General features: G+C 35.7%; 3 pseudogenes; all 3 read left to right on the plus strand.

The window, feature by feature from the left end:
• Window positions 1-5,964: 5,964 nt before the first annotated feature.
• On the plus strand, window positions 5,965-8,221 carry LOC120121209 (annotated as a pseudogene).
• A 3,741-nt stretch (window positions 8,222-11,962) lies between these two features.
• LOC120121240 lies at window positions 11,963-13,876 on the plus strand (annotated as a pseudogene).
• A 1,185-nt stretch (window positions 13,877-15,061) lies between these two features.
• LOC120121208 lies at window positions 15,062-16,789 on the plus strand (annotated as a pseudogene).
• The last annotated feature ends 734 nt before the right edge of the window (window positions 16,790-17,523 follow it).

A 17,523-nucleotide genomic window follows, 5' to 3' on the forward strand; every position in this document is an offset into this window, starting at 1 on the left:
TTTAATAGGTGATAGGTCAGAAAACAGGGCAGCAAATTCTGCCCGAAACAACTTCTGTTAGTTAACTTTGATAATTCGCTATAAATTGTACAAGTGAAACTAAACAGAGTGTCTTATATGGTTAGATTCGTATGCAAGTCTAGTTTTCATTGGTATAAACATAATAATTTTCCAGTATATAAATTAATACATAATAATATTTGTTTGAAGGTAGTGCAAACTGCCAGAATATGAAATTTTGATAAATTGTGTATTGAAAGTAGTGGAAGGCAAAGGATTTAAATCTAAATCTTACTGATGCTTATATTTTGATTAAAAATAGATAAATAAAGTGTTGAAGTGAGTGCAGTTTGTTTATTTGATTATTATAGTAGAGGTTTACTTGCGATAAATTAACCTCATTTTATTTTTTAGTATGATTTATAAATTTTATGTATAGAGTATTTCTATAAAAAAAAATTAATCAAGTTATATGAATGATTTTGGGTATGAACTGCCTAAGTATGATATTATGATGATAAATTATAATGTTTACAATAATCATATGATTTTTAGTTATCAGATATTTACAGATATAAGATAATTATAGTTATCATATATTTACAATATCATATATTTTACAGTTATCAGACACAGATTAATAAATGATTATATGATAATACATATAAGCCCATTGTATTGCATAAGAGTCATTGGTACATTTAGCATGCCATTTAGTGAGTACTTTTCATTTATCACTTGTCAGTTATCAGTTCAGCTTTAGTACATTCGTGTACCAATGTTCAGCACCGTTGGTGCTCAGGTTATGATTGTACTAAAGTGCATCATATCGCAATTTCAGTTATGATTCGGCACCATGTTGTGCCTAATGCGCACTTTAAGCTCATTACCTTATTTTCTCTTACATATACATTGGGCTATAACAGTAAGTGTGAAAGTACAATATATAAAAGAAAATGACATAGAATAAAAAAGAAAGTTAGAAAATATGTGAAAGAAAAAAAGTATGATATTTGATAATGACTTACATGATTTTTGATAATATCAGAGATGATTTTCAGATTTTCTGAAGGAAAAACGTCTTGACTAACCCGGTTGGAAGTTAATGTTTTTATTTAAATTACAATTTATTCTTAAGTTTTTGAAATTATTGTTTTATATCACTTTAGTTATTTCTGCTCACTATATTTTACTTAGCGCATGATGATTTTCATGCGTAGCTTCGAATAAATAGAGGCAGTGAAGTGAGGAGCTTGGCAATATTTTATGCAAAATCAAACCTACCGACAATATCAGTAACATCTTAACTTTGATTATTAGTGGCATCACATATATATGTCGGGTTATTTATCAGATTTATTTAAAAAGGGTTTGTAATAGTAATTAGAGTTATTTTCTTTAATTTTGTCTTTTAGTATAATATTGTTTATGAGTGAATAGTATAAATGTTATATTTAAATGGTTTAAAATCAAATTAGACAGATGTATTTGGATATGAACAACACTAACTGCCTAATTACTGAGTAAATCAAAATAGTTTTAATGATCAAACATTATTTTATAAATTTATATTAAGGAAAAAAAAAATTAAAAAAGAAAATTATTAAATGAAACAAAATTTTTAAGCATTTAATTCACAAATGTCAGTTGGTTGATGTGACATCTGACTCGTATTACGGGATATATGGGCTATGAGTATTACATGATTTAACAAGTGTAAACGAATATGAGAAAGGGTTTACGATCATACGCTTTTCATCATTCGTCCCTTGTGTTTTCGGTTTCTCATCAAATCATTTTTTGCATCGTTGAAATCTAACTGTAAGAACATCTCGAATCTTCACCTACCATAATGAGAACCTAGTGTTTTGATCCAACCACGAAATAACATACTTCATGTTGTCATAATCTTAAACTCGAAGCTCTGATACCAATATATATAATCGAAACGATTATTGGCAAACAAATAAACACGATTGAAAAACAAAGAATACCAAGATTTACATGGAAAATCGAAAAGGGAAAACTACGGGTAAAGGAAAAGAATTTCACTAATATGAAGGAAAAAAATACAAAAGGATTTTGGTGAAAGAAAAACTTGAATTTAACCCTTTACCCTAATATCTATTTATAAGGATGAATACTGATTACAAAGGAAAACTAAATAAAGTATAAATATAATTTAATAAAATTATACTTTTAATCAAACTAGGATTCTTACTTTTCTAAATTTAAATATTAATTAATTGTGTCATTTTAATCGAGTAAAACTCTAACAATATCGAAAGAGCTCATGAAAAAATCTCTCTAAACCTAGTTAAAAGAAAAAAAAAAGTGCACCATATCGATACCATAAAATAATCAATTCTTACACGAAACAAAACCAGAACTAAAAATAGCCAACCATGCCACGAATCTAACCAAATTGCAGTAAGCCTACAGGGATACAAGCACAACCAATCTTTGTACATCACCCAATCTAGGTCACGAGTGCCTACAACAACAATTCATCTCAAAGTGCAGAGCAACAAACTAGAGCATTGAGTACCTACAAAAATCCAGAATTGAAAGAATGAAGAATACCATTTATGCTTACAGCAACATCCAATCCTCAATAAAATCGACTTGTAAATACGCTCTTTACTGCAGCATTTTTCATAGGACACGGCATCATTTCTCCCACACCAAGGAACAGAACATTCAAAACTGCAATCTAACAAACACCCATCAGCTAACCAAGAGAACCCCTGCACTCTCAAGATATACAAACACAAACACAAGCAACGCTAGTGTGGGGAGCTATCTTCACAAAACCACGGCACCCTGCACTCGGTCCGACCTGATATTGTACAGCATCAAGGCTGCTGCCACTAAAACCCATAGACCTGAGGGAGGCCCTTCGACTTGCCAACCGTAACACTAATTATATCTCTGCAAAAGTGTCCACCTCCATGCATACCTACCACGAGACTATAGATAGGGCTAAACAGAATTAAATCAAAACATATTCAGACTGCCAAAACAACCTAAGAGACACCCTTTAGTCGAGACCAGAAACTTCTCCCGTGGCGAGAACCAAACAATCTACCACTCCCTTTAAAAAACATCTTGATTGAGTACGGATACATACCACCAAATACAGCTAGTCGATGCAACCAGATCAAGATTAATTCAGTAAAATATTTATTCTGCAGAAAACGAACCCGTCTCTGCTCCTCCCACAACCCTAAATAACCTCCAACAATTACTATGTCACCTGGATAGAAATCCAACTAATCCTATTGTTCCTACCGCCTTCATGTTCGAACCCTGGGAACGAACCTAACTGAAAAATTCTCTAGATTACAGATCAAAGATATCGAAGGAATCAACTTCAGCCATCTAAAGGGGGACTTCAGGGGATTACGAATCCAGCCACCACGGTATCACAGTCATTCTCCCATTAAACGATATTTTAGTACCAAATTGATCCAATGAACGAATTGACTGTGTGTTCAATAGTTAATATCTCGGTCAAGTTACAGACCAAAGGCAATGATCAGTATTTACTTAAGGATCTAAGCTCTCTCAAGCTAAACTTATGGAATGAATACCGCAGAGAGAACGTTCGTGGTTACAAAAATCTGGAGTCAGATGGGTAAAAGGAGATAGGTACCCAAGTACTTCCACCGATCGGCTTCTATCAGGAGAAGACTGAACTCGATTGTTTCACTTAATGAGAATGGTGTTGTAATTTCTGAACCGATTCAAGTCAAACCCTTATCTTCAATCATTTCAAAAGGCATTCAAACACTTCTTCGGCTTGGGGGTAAAAGACTCAATCTAGCTTTAATAAAATAAGTGCTAATCAAACGTCCATGTTGGAGAGGAATTTTTTAGAAGAAGAAATTTATCAAACAATAGAGGGTTCGGATGGAAACCATGCGTCGGGACCCAAAGGGTTCAACTTAAATTTCTTCAAAATGTATTGGCCTGAGTTAAAAGGGGTTATTATGCTGTTTTTCAAGGAGTATCATGATAAAAGAGAGCTGAATGATGGTCTAAACGATTCCTACATCACTTTAATCCCAAAGAAACTCAATCCTTATTCTTTGGACGATTACAGACCCATAAGCCTAATAAGTGGACAGTACAAAATCTTAAGCAAGGTTTTGGCAAATAGACTGAGACTACATTTGGATTCTCTTGTGCAACGACCAATTTGCTTTTATGTCAGATCGTCAAATTCTTGATTGTTCTAGCCAACGAAGTAATTTATACAGTAACTAAATCCGGTAGGAATGGAGTTATCTAAGACTAACTTCAGAAAAGCATACGACTCGATGGACTGAGACTTCTTAATTAGAATACTAATAGAGATGGGACTCGGTGACTGATGGTACGAATGGATGTACAAGTGTATTTCTTCAGCTGCTATTTCGATTCTAGTCGATGGGTCTCCTACGATAAAATCCATTTGTCGAGAAGGCTTAAGGCAAGGGTGTCCGCTATCCCCTATGCTGTTCATTTTAGTAGGGGAAGCGTTGAATTTGATGATTAAAAAGGTTGTCTCGGCTAGTCTATTCACGGGTTGCTTGATGGGGAGTAGTAAAACTAATATGGAGGTCACTCATTTACAGTATGCCGATTATTTAATCATTTTCTGTGGGGCGGAGGAGACTCAAGTGCTTGATGCAAAAAGGGTATTGAGAGTATTGAGTTAGTTTCGGGCCTACAATTAAATAATAAAATTTAAAAAGATTGTTTTCCCTTTTAGTACGTTAGACCTAATTTAGTTCGATCAATAAATTTAATTTTGGGAAGTAAACATTATTTTTAATATATGATATGTATCATCTTATCATTTTTTTATTAACATGGATAAGTATAAGGTAATTTCTGTTCAAAGATAACTCTCAACATTTTGACATTGAATAGTCACACCCCTTGCATCTATAGTGCTCGAACGCGGGTCCTCAATGAATAACAATAATTCTTTTATCACGGAGATCACTTGGTTCGTGCTATCATTATTTTAAACATGTAACATGTGTAGCATCATTATTTTAAATATATTATATGTGTTGCTTCATCACTTTGAACATTTAACACGTACTACGTTAGTGATTAATGTTGGTTGTTAATTAACTAACGATTTTTATCTAACTAAAAAAGTATTTTACTCTAAAATAAAATGTTGAGACTAAAATACTTGAAAAATAAAAACTAAAATAATTATTTTATTAAATTTTATCAATATTTTTTCACCCTATCATTTGCATTTTTCAACAAAATTGAAAGAATGACTGATAAAATATTGATACTTTAAGAAGTAAATTAAAATATTTTGAAGTTTGAGATCAATTTAGAATATAAAACCATAATGTGGGGATGTTTTATCAATTAGCCCTTCATATATATATGCTTATAAATTGTTTTTAGGGTAAATTTTGTATTAGTACCTAAACTATTAATTTAGTCCATTTTAGTACCTAAATTTTTAATTTTTCAATATCACACCTAAAGTTTACTTTTTGTTTCATTTTAGTACTCGTCGTTAAAAATTTCAGTTTTTATTTCATTTTAGTATCCTGTTTAAATTTGAACGTTAAATTTTGAAAAATAAATTGAAAATTTAAGTACTAAAACAGGCTAAAATTTATAGTTTAGGTACTAAACGCGTTAAGTTTTTAACAACGAGTACTAAAATGAAATAAAAACTAAATTTTAGGTTTTATTTTAAAAAAAATTAAAAATTTAAATACTAAAACAAACTAAAGCTGATAGTTTAGGTACTAAAATGAAATGAAATTAAATCTTAAGTATGATTTTAAAAGAATTAAAAGTTTAGATAATAAAACAGACTAAAACTGATATTTTAGATACTAAACACATAGTTTTTTTTTATTGGTTATTTATTTCATTGTAAAACCCAAACTGAACCCTTTCTTCAATCTCTTCGCAGCCACCGTCACCGCCACCGCCATGTCCCTTATAGCAGGCTCCTACGAAAGTTTCATTAGGGTTTCAAACTAAAACCTCAAACCCACGACCCTTCTTCTCAATCCCTCACCCTTACCCAAATCTTCTCTTACCCATCCCACAACGCCCCCATAACCAACGTAGCCGCCGCATCGGCTCTTCCGATGATACCATCCACATGTACGACCTCTCATGCGCCGCTTCCTCTCCACCACTTCAACTCCTCCATCACTTCCCTCTCTTTCTACTGCCCCCAAGCCTCTCCTTCCCTCGCAATCTCCTCTCAGCCGCTGCCGATGGCACCATCTCCATCTTTGACACCGAACCCTTTGTTCTTCTCAAGTCCTTTAGGTCCCATAAAAAGGGTATCAATGATTTGGCCGTCCATCCTTCTGGGAAGCTCGCTTTGAGTGTTTCGAGTGATCGGTGCTTGGCTATGTCTGATGAGAGGGAAAAGGAGCTTCTGTGTTAGGCTGGGGAAAGAAGCGACGATCGTTAAGTTTGATGGAAGTGGAGAGAGGTTTTTATGGCTTCCGAGGGGAAAGTTGGCGTTCATTTGGCGGCAGATGCTAGGTTGTTGTTCGAGTTGGATAATGAAAAACGAGTTCTTAGTGCTGCCCCTGGAGAGGTTTGTTTCTCTTTTAATTTTGATGATAAAGTAACTATTTAATATAGCTATTTCATTTGTTTCTAGAGGAAATGTAGGAAGATAAAACAATTTTCGTAGAGAACTCATTGCTTTAAAATGTCCAGTTTTTTAGGTTTGGAAGTTATGGTTGGAGACAGCGAAGTACCCAGGATTTTATGATAGGGTGAACTCATAAAATAAAATGTTAGGGGAGAGTGAATTTTTAAAATTTTAGGGATGAAATATATTAATAATAGAAAATATAAAGAAAATATTTAAAATTTATTAGAATTTGAAAATTTCAGCCCACCTCTCCCCACCCTCGGTCCATCCCTAGTTGAAGCTTGGAGGTATGGATTGTAAATTGTGTGATGATTACAGTTTAGTGGTGTTCTGTTCTACATTAAGTTTTGATAGAAGAGGAGAGCTAAAAAGTCCAGAGCTGCAAGCTCGAGTAATTCACTATGTAGCTGAACCATCTTTTGGTACAAATCTACTATTGTATATCAATAGGCATGTACGTTGTGTTATTTAGCGGTTTATCGTCTTAGAAGATTGGACAAGGTAATTTTGATGGGGCATAGTATAGCTTCAAGATAAGATGTTCTTCCAGATGTCAGTATTCTTCATATGATCCCTTTGTTGTGGCAGATTACTTAAAATATTCTTATGCTACGTATTCCATGATGTGTTTTTCTTGCTCCCTTGTCATTTAGAACTTGAATTTCTAAAGACGAATTATGATTTTGCCAGTGGAATTTTATTTACCGGTGGTGAGAGCCGTATTATTACAGCATGGGACACTAACAGTGGTAAGGTTGCTTATTCCATCGAGGATGCGCATTTACCCATGTAAAAGGTATTGTTGTGCTTACCAAAGATGGTTGTAGTGAGGATGATCCATATTTAGTAGCGTCTGCATCATCCAATGGGCTTATACGTGTTTGGGATGTTCGAATGGCCGTCAAGGAGAAGCCAAATCCATTGGCTAAGGCTAATACAAAATCCAGGCCGACTTGTCTTGCTGGATCATCTCTCAAATGTGAGTGTTCTACTTGTTCTTGTGTACTTGTTTTCTTGTCTGTCTAGTAAACTTATGGCCATGTTGATATCTTTCATTGCCACCAATTTAACCATTCTAATTGTTTCCATGTGCTGTATAAATGATGTGATAATCTAACCCGAAATTCTTATGTGAATTTCTTTGATGCGATTTTACCTCAGGGCTATATTAGCTGCATTTTGTCTGTGAATATTTGCATTATTTGGTTCTTTCACTTCATGGTAACTTGCTATGATTCAAAATGCTTGCAGGACATGAAATTGTGGACATTCTGAAGCTCTTGCTTGATTTATTGGTGTTCAATGATTCGGTATCTCTCTTTTTTAAAAGACCAAAGTTCGGGAAGAGTGCTCCTAAAGAAGAGGACACTGCGGAAGAAGTATAACAAATTATGCGAGTGAATTCGAACTATACGAATGGGGTTTTAGGAGCTATCTCGTGGTTGCTGTAAAACTCCTGTTTTTGATTGACAACTGATGATTCTGTTCATATTGATTTCGAATGGTAAGGTCGTATCATTTTATTTACATTTAGTACTTAATTGAGATTCTTATTAAATTTTTCCATTATGAAGTGTCAAATTTTAGAAGCTGAGATCAAAGTCCAATCTTTAGGGTGGCAACCTCCCTTGTATATGATGCTAGTAACTTTTGGAAAGGCTTCAGGCATGGCAACTTATCATTTAAGTTCTCCAATGAAAATGGTAGACTGCGACGGATGTTAGATATTTTAAGCAGCATCAACCCTTGCCCTCAACAAATTAATGATGGAGGCCATATTTTCACTTTGAGAAGCTTCAGAAATCGAACTTCTCCAATAACACAAATACCTAACAGGATTTTCATCAAACACCATATGCTCCAACTCACCAAACCCTCTGTAGAACTCCAACAACAGCCTCAAATGATCAAAAACCCAGTATTGCCAACTGCAACCATTTTCCCAAACAAGAACAAGCTCTTAGAACAATAGGGTAAGAGTTCTCGTCAGGGTACATGGATTTTTTTCACCACCATGCTCTTATAAACCAACAGGGTCCTTCTATATTCACCCAAAGTCGTTATATTTCTTAACATTGTGTTATAAAGGTGTGAGCTTGGGTTCTGATGAGAAGAAATTGTTGGGTTCTTGCATGGATTTGTGGGAGATGGCGTTGTTTGTTCCTTAGATTTAACAGAGATGAGACGATGCAGCTGAAAAGCCTTGTTTGTATGGCCAGAAAGTGTGGGAAATTAGAGGGGAAAATGTCTCGGTCGTTGAGTGGAAAGCATTTTAACTGCAGAGAACATTTGGCGGCTATATGGCCGTCCCATTAACATATAATAATTACCCTCCAATATCTTTTCTTTTTATATCAATTAGTTTTTTAATCATTTTCTCGAGCAATACTCATATTTTATGATAAAAATCCGTATTTGGAATTTTTCAAAAGTGACCCTAAGTTTTCTAAACTAAAAGGAACTCATTAATAATCTAAGATCATTGAAAAAGAAAGTGAAGCTTCACCCTTCATTTATTTTATTTTTTAATATTCTGGGGTTGCTTGGTATCATCGCTTTCCCTCGTTATTGTTGAAAAGCACATTTTGTCCGTTCTACTCGTATTTTGTAGAATCAAAAGATTCCAGTTTTCCTCATGGAAGCAATCTTTTCACTTTCGCTTCAATTAAAGAACAAAGAAAAAATCGCTTCAATTTTCGCCTAATACGACCTTCCCTCCTTATTTTCAAGCTCATTCTTTTGAATCTTATCGAGATTGCCGCCAGTTCTCTCAGGTTGTCACGCTCGGTACGATTCTCTCTCTTTTCCTGTTTGGTTAATGAGGAAACCGAGAGGGACAGGAAATTTGCATAATGTAGTTTATAGGATTGGAGTTTTCTTTTAGATTGAGGGTTGATGAAGTTATCATAGATTACCATTTGTTACTTTATGATCTGTTCTGTTAGGTTGCCGGGAAATTTCAGAATAATGGTAATTAGATTCGGAGCTAAAATAAGATTAATATCTATTCGAGTTTAATAGTTATTACATTTAACAATTAACTACTAAACATCAAAAAAAATTAACTACTAGAAATGAGGTCTTTGAATTTCGGTTTGGCTTGTGGTTGTGCTTTACTGTGTTTTGTTTTGTTGCTATGTAGGAATTCGACCTTCAAAGGCTGCTGAAAGGATTGCGGTAGTCGAACGCCACCTTGAAGGTTCGGAAATGTCGGAGACTAATAGTGACAGACGGAGACGTGGAGACAGGGAATCAGGTTTCCCGTCTGTTTTAACTCTTGTTTCCTTTTTGGTATTTGAGGCTTTTACTTCATGAATTATGAGGGAAGAATATGCATGCTTACCTAACTTTCATTCATGTGCTCATGCTCCAAGTTCATGTCAAGGCATATAAACATAGTTGATACGAAATACGAGTTCATTTGTGATGGGAATTAACCTAGTAAAACGAGTAATTTCCCTATAACCAGATTAGTGAGAATACAAAATAAAAGCGGAAAAATAATACCCGAAAGTGATAACGGAGTTCAACCAATTATGCCTACGTCTCCGGACTGCTACAGATCTTTTACTAAAGAAAGAAAATTTACATGTGTTTACAAAACACTCACAACTCACAAGAAAACTGTCTACTATTGGGGAGAAAGAAATGATTTTGGATGATTTTGAAGTTAAATGGGTTAGGGTATCTATAGTTGAAGCTTTAGGACTAATCTTATAAATACCCTAAAGTCCAAGGACTAATTGTAATTATCCCATTACCATTTTTCAACAAATAATTTTCGGTGCACCGAATTTGCAGCCTATTTTGACAATTCAGCTGCCCACCTTTCTTGACTTTTAACAATTTGTTCTTTACATATGTTTACTTACTACCTGCATTGTTAGCATTTGTCTATAAGTATTTGCAAGCATATTTGTTCATTGATGTGGCTGTCTCTGCCCTAGTCGCTCTCCTTCGGTGCATGTATGCTCGAGTCTTTTCTTCTTGGAGAGTTGTGGCAGTGAGAGCAGCAGGTGGGGTGATGGTGTATTTGTTTTTTTTTGAATTGTTTATCCATAATCTGTCACGATCAGAGTAGAAGAGGTGAGACTCGATGATAAAAAGGGGAAAATAAGAAATCAAGGGTTAGGAATTGTGTCGAAATAATTGGGAAATTTTACTTACCTTGCACGTGTGGAGACCAAAAGTATTTACAAAGAAAATAGCATAGGTCAGGTGTATTGTGAATAGGCCTAGAATGAGAAGCTCAATATTATAAATGAACGGTGAGGTTGAAGTTGGACAAGCCTTAGATTCGGTACCTGTAAACAAATAAATAGAGAGTACTGCCATAGAATGTTTTTCTTATGCAATCAATGAATGAAAAGTTTCTTTCCTAAAATCTATTTTCTCTTCTTAGTCTGTCTCCTATTCTTCTCTTCGTCTATTTTTCTTCTCTAAGCGCCTTAGGGTCATAACAATTGGTATCAGAGCCATCATTTCCTGACAACTTGAAGCAAAAAAATCAAAGCATGACAGACTCCATTAATCTTTCTTCGATTCAGAGGCAGCTTGGCAATCTCACCAAGATGATAAAGCATACAACGACTAAATCAACCCCTCCTAAATGGTGGCAGAAGCATGACAGTCGGTTGAGTATGTTGGAATCAAAAATGGTGTCGCAGTAGAGAGATGTGGAGCACATGTTACAAATTCTGACTGGCAAAAAGTGTGAGCAAAAACATGATGATTCTCAAGTGTTTGATAAATTGCTAACATCAAAGGTAAAGAATATTGGAGACCAAAATGCGACAACCTTCAATTTATTTAAAATACCATGTTCATTACCTCTGTCAAAACCGTTCTGGGAGTTTACACCACCAAGTTTCTTTGAAAATCACAAAGCTTCATTCCACCATCAAGGACAGGAAGGTGCAGGTATGTTGATGATGCATAAATATAATTATCAACTAATTACTAGTATTTTGGTCGAGGTGTGTAAATTTGGCTCGATCAAGATTATATATGTTGATAGGTGTAAGTTCAATCCTGTCAAAATTGGGAGGAATAAACTTGTAGAAGATGATGACCCTTACAAGTTTAGATTATTGCTAATGAGAATCAATCTTAAAGATGCGTGAGTAGAGGTCAAGAAGATAATTGGAAAGGGTAGTGGTTTTGTTGCTGTGGAGATTCCATTTACTCCTCCTGCCAAATGTATTTTGGAAATCTCGTTGGAAGAAGCCCGCCATCTTGGCCATAACTATATTGGATCCAAGAATATTCTTCTTGGGTTACTACGTGAAGGTGAAAGTGTAGCAGCTCGTGTTCTTGAAAATCCAGTGGATGTCGAAGAACGAGAGCCAACCAATTCAGAGAATGCTCAAATGGTATCTTCACACTTTGCCTCAAGAATCTTATGGTTAAAGAACTTATGAAATCATGTGGACATGGATACCCGTGAATCAGTAGCACGTCTGCTTGGAATTGCTTCCTCTTCTCTTCCACTCACTGCATCGTCTGACCTTATATGTGAATTGCTCTTCTCATTCAGTGAACAAACAAAAGGTTTGAAGCGCAACATGGAGCATTATGTGCTACAAGATATGTCACTGCTGATTGTGTGTCTAGATCACCTTCTATCCAAGAGGAACTATTGAAAAGCACACTTAAATGCCTTGTTGACATTGTTAATTCTGAGAGTGCAACATTGGCCTCCATTTCTATGCAAGCACTGGGCCATATTGGGCTGTCTGGACTATTACCTTCACTTGTCCGTGATTCTAGTTCAGTTAGCATTATGGAGTTTTTCAATGAAAAGATAAGTAAGCTACTCTCTGGTGATGACACTAAGGCAGTCCAGAAAATTGTTATCTCCATTGTGCATATGTGTGTGAAAAAAACTTCTGCTTCTAACATGAAAATTGCGCTTGATTTGATTTTTAGTCTTTGTCGTTCAAAGGTTGAGGATATTTTATTTGCAGCTGGAGAAGCTCTATCATATCTTTGGGGTGGTATTCCTGTAACTTCTAATGTGATTCTCAAGACCAACTATACTTAACTTTCCATGTCTTTAAATTTTCGTATGGGTGATTTGAAGTTATCTTTATCAAACTATAGTTCTGATGAGAAAAATGTAGCCAGTGAAGATTGTCGTATTGTGGTTAGAGATACTATCAGTAAAGTTTTTTTTGATGTACTTTTGTATAGTAATAGAAAAGAAGAGCGTTGTGCTGGAAGTGTTTGGCTTCTATCACTAACAATGTATTGTGGTCATGATTCCACCATCCAAAAAATGCTTGCAGAAATTTAGGAGGCCTTTTCACACCTACTTGGTGAACATCATGAGCTTACACAGGAGCTTGTATTCCAAGGCATGAGTATTGTCTATGAACTGGGTGACACATCAATGAAGAAAAACCTGGTTGATGCACTTGTTACCACTTTGACTGGTTCTGGAAAGAGGAACAGAGCAATCAAGTTGGTTGAAGACTCGGAGGTATTTCAAGAGGTCGCTATTGGTGAAAGTCTTAGTGGGGGGAAACTTAACACTTACAAGGAGCTTTTTAATCTTGCAAATGAGATGGGACAACCAGAATTAATTTATAAATTTATGGATCTAGCTAATTATCAAGCCTCACTAAATTCCAAGAGAGATGCTGTTTTTGGATTTTCTAAGATAGCCAAGCAAGTCGGTGATGCTCTTCAACCACACTTAAGAATATTGATTCCAAGGCTTGTTCACTATCAATATGATCCTGATAAAAATGTGTAGATGCTATGGCACATATATGGAAATCACTAGTGCCTGATCCTAAGAGGACTATTGATGAAAATCTGGATTTTATTTTTGATGATCTTCTAATATGATGTGGATCCATGCTTTGGCGTTCTCGTGAGGCATTTTGCCTTGCCCTTGTAGATATTACCCAAGGTCGAAAATTTGATCAGGTTAGGAAGCATTTGAAGAAAATATGGGTGGCTGCTTTTCGTGCCATGGATAACATCAAAGAAACTGTGCGAAATGCTGGTGACAAACTATGTCGTGCTGTAACCTCACTAATAATAAGGCTCTGTGATGTGTCCCGTACTGAAGCATCAGATGCAAGCCAATCGATGGATATTGTTCTTCCCTTTTTGCTTACAGAAGGCATATTGAGTAAAGTTGACAGTATCAGGAAGGCACTATGGGAGTTGTTAGCTTCAATCATAAGAAGGAAAAATCACGAGGGAGGCTTTTAATGAGACCTCCTATTCCTATCAAAAAAGAAGAAGGAAAAATCATGGGCAGTCTGTAGTTCACTTAATTCTCAAACCCAAGGAAAACATGAATCAAATGTTAAGGGCATGGGGTGTGAAGGCACAAAGCAAAATGGAAATTTATAGAAATTTGAAGGTCGGGGGCCGAGTTTACTTGAAATTCCAGTCTTACCATCAAACCTCACTTGCTCTTCGAATGGGATTAAAGCTGGCAACAAGGTTCTATGGTTTTATAGTACTCGACAAACGTAGGGAGCGGGAGCACAATCAGATGCAGTGGATGAAATTAGGACTGGAAAACGTCACTGTGGTAAATTATATTGTACTTCCAGCACAATTCTCAGATTTTAATTCTTGGGGACAAGGATCATTTCGTAGGGAGGGTATTGTCACGATTAGAGTTGAAGAGGTGAGACTCGATGATAAAAAGGAGAAAATAAGAAATCAAGGATTAGGGATTGTGTCAGAATAATTGGGAAATTTTACTTACCTTGCACGTGTGGAGACCAAAAGTATTTACAAGGAAAATAGCATAGGTTAAGTGTATTGTGAATAGGCCTAGAATGAGAAGCCCAATATTATAAATGAAAGTTGAGGTTGAAGTTGGACAAGCCTTAGATTCGGTACCTGAAAACAAATAAATAGAGAGTACTGCCATAGAATGTTTTCCTTATGCAATCAATGAATGAAAAGTTTCTTTCCTAAAATCTATTTTTTTCTTCTTAGTCTGTCTCCTATTCTTCTATTCTTCGTCTATTTTTCTTCTCTAATCGCACCAGGGTCATAACATAATCATCATTAAGCTAAAGTTAACGCACATTTGAAATACATTATGCATCGATTGTTGTGCTAATTGCAGAGGGTTGAATGATATATAGACAAGCACAAGTCTGTGTCTGCCTTTTGTCGCAACTTTGGCTTCGGATTAGTACTACATTATATGAAATGAACTAGTAGCAAAGCTGTCTGCAATCGAATATTGCCTCATAAATATCATTATCATGGTCTTCTTATGGTTGTTTTGCAGCTTTTTATCTGTTCACTCAGCAAAGGCTTCCGGCCTGCAAACCTGTCCTTACGCCACCGTGGGTAAGAGCATGACAACACAGCACTCTTTAGTACCTGAAAATTTTCACTCATCTCTGGCTAATATTTCTGCAGGTCATTACGATATATTTTCTTATCAGTTTCATTTTTGTTCCCGTTGGCCTTTTTACTCTGCGAGCTTCTCATAGTGTAATTGTCCATTCTTTGGCTCTTGTCATCTTATGTAACTATATATTATACTTATTTTCCAAGCACCATTGATGTGTTTAGAACATACTTGTGAATAAGAATTTTTCTTTGGTTCGTAGGTTGTTGAAATCGAGGAACGATATGACATAGAATGCGTACCCACGCAATTTAGCATTGATAAGGTTTCGTATATCCAGAATGGCTCGATTCCCAAGAATTGTTCTCTTCTCTTCAAGGTGATTCTTCCTTTCTGCATTAGGATATGAACTTTAAGTTGGTTCCTATTGAAGTGTTCAAGTAATAACCTTAAGTTGGAACGGTCAGTTCCATGTATAGTTGCTATGGGAATGTTTCATACATTTCAAACCGTGTCTAGCCAAGCTATACCTTCATCCATTCTTTCTCAGTCATTACGACACATTACACTGCACTACACACTATTGGCAATCGAGTTTCTATTTCCGGGAAAAGTGAAAATTTGTGTCACAGTATTTCTTCCTATCCTTTTACATCCGTTGTAAGTCAATTTTATATTTCTGAAATGCAGAGAGAAACGTCCACTCAGCTGCCCGTACAGGCGCATTATTCTTAGTAGAATACAGGTCTTTAATAAGCTGCAGCGTTTTTTCGTAACACTTATTTTGCATCTAACATTTCTTTGTTAGGTGGACAAGTACATGAAAGCTCCGATTTACATTTACTATCAGCTTGATAACTATTATCAGAACCATCGACGGTGCGGAATCTTTCACTTGATGTGTTTAAATATTTGCCTTGATCTACTTCGATTTACATTATTAGCTTGATCTTCATTGTTTCTCCAGTTTGCACTTCACTGGTCTAAATGTTTTCCAGGTACGTCAGAAGCAGAAGCGATCAGTAACTCTTACATGGAAGGAACTCTCATGGCACAAGTTCCTGTCAACCTGTAGAGTCGAGCAATAATCGGCCTATAGTTCCTTGTGGATTGATAGCATGGAGTTTATTCAACGATACATTCACATTTACTCATGGTAAAGAAAAACTCAAGATCAACAGGACAAACATTGCCTGGAAAAGCGACCAGGATCACAAGTTTGGAAAGAATGTATACCCTTTCAATTTCCAAAATGGTACTTGGATTGGTGGTGGAAAGCTGAACCCAAGAATTCCGGTAAGTACTATCTCTATCTGGAGACATTCTACAGCGGTCTTTCTGATTTCAGTACAGCAGTACATGAAATACCTGATTCCAATATCGTGCAATAACCAGTCTTTTCGGTTTATGAATTTGCTAAAGCTTGAGAAATAATCTTTTGGTTTTTGTTTTTCTTGTGCTTTCTTTTGGCTCTGGTGAATGAATGCATTATAGCTAAGCGATCAGGAGGATCTTATTGTATGGATGCGCATATCCGCGCTCCCTAGCTTCCGAAAATTGTATGGGAGAATTGAAGAGGATTTAGATGCGGGTGATTATGTAGTTGTCCACCTAATGAACAACTACAACACTTACAGTTTTGGAGGTAAAAAGAAGCTTGTTCTTTCAACATCAAACTGGTTGGGGGGAAAGAACGACTTCCTTGGTCTTGCATACGTCTTTGTCGGTTCTTCTTCGCTTACCGTTGCCATTGTTTTCATGCTTCTACATCTACGTTCTCAGAGGTAAAACTTCAACTGGTAACATACAACTTTTAAGTCTCTTCACTTCCATCAAAAGACTAATTATTAAGAACCATTCTTTTTCATTTACCAATTGTTAAAATGCCCTTATTTTTCTGATTTCTGGAAATATTTTATGATGCTTTGCTAATAATAATCTTTCCGTTTGCAGGTCTTAATGTGGACATGAGTTATTTACCATGGACAGGAAAAGCCTTTCCGGGTGATTCAACCGATGAAATTCCATCTATTTTAAGCTCCAAATCAGTGAGTGATTTTGAACTGTAGTCTGTAACAGGGTTTGGTTATTCCGGTTCTGAATTAGTTAACAAACTTGATATACATGTAAATAGCTGAACAAAAGAATGTTTTCATGCGAGTTTCTATATGTTGTGACAAATCAATGCAAAATGGATAACTTCTCTTTGAATCTTCCTTTACATTGCATACAATAATGTTAAAAAACACCTTTTTTGTCCCGGTAGAGGAGGGACTCATGTTAAAAGTCGGCTGCGGCCTTATCCCAAAACATGATTGTGTTTCATTTGTCTGATTTGTCATCTTCTCTTGTATATATCCTTTGAAAAAGGCCAGAACTAACCTCATTGTGTAGAACATGCAACTGTATCCACTGCTTGTGCCCCTGTCCCACTTTCTTTGTTTTGTTCAAACCGCATTTAAACTTTGAAAGACCAGTCCGTAGTGTACTGTTTTCCGACGTTCCAATCGATGTGGACTGTAGACGTAACATATCA

This window comes from Hibiscus syriacus, unplaced genomic scaffold (genome assembly GCF_006381635.1).
Source record: "Hibiscus syriacus cultivar Baekdansim isolate YM2019G1 unplaced genomic scaffold, ASM638163v2 tig00110365_pilon, whole genome shotgun sequence".
In the NCBI taxonomy this organism is placed as follows: Eukaryota; Viridiplantae; Streptophyta; class Magnoliopsida; order Malvales; family Malvaceae; genus Hibiscus; species Hibiscus syriacus.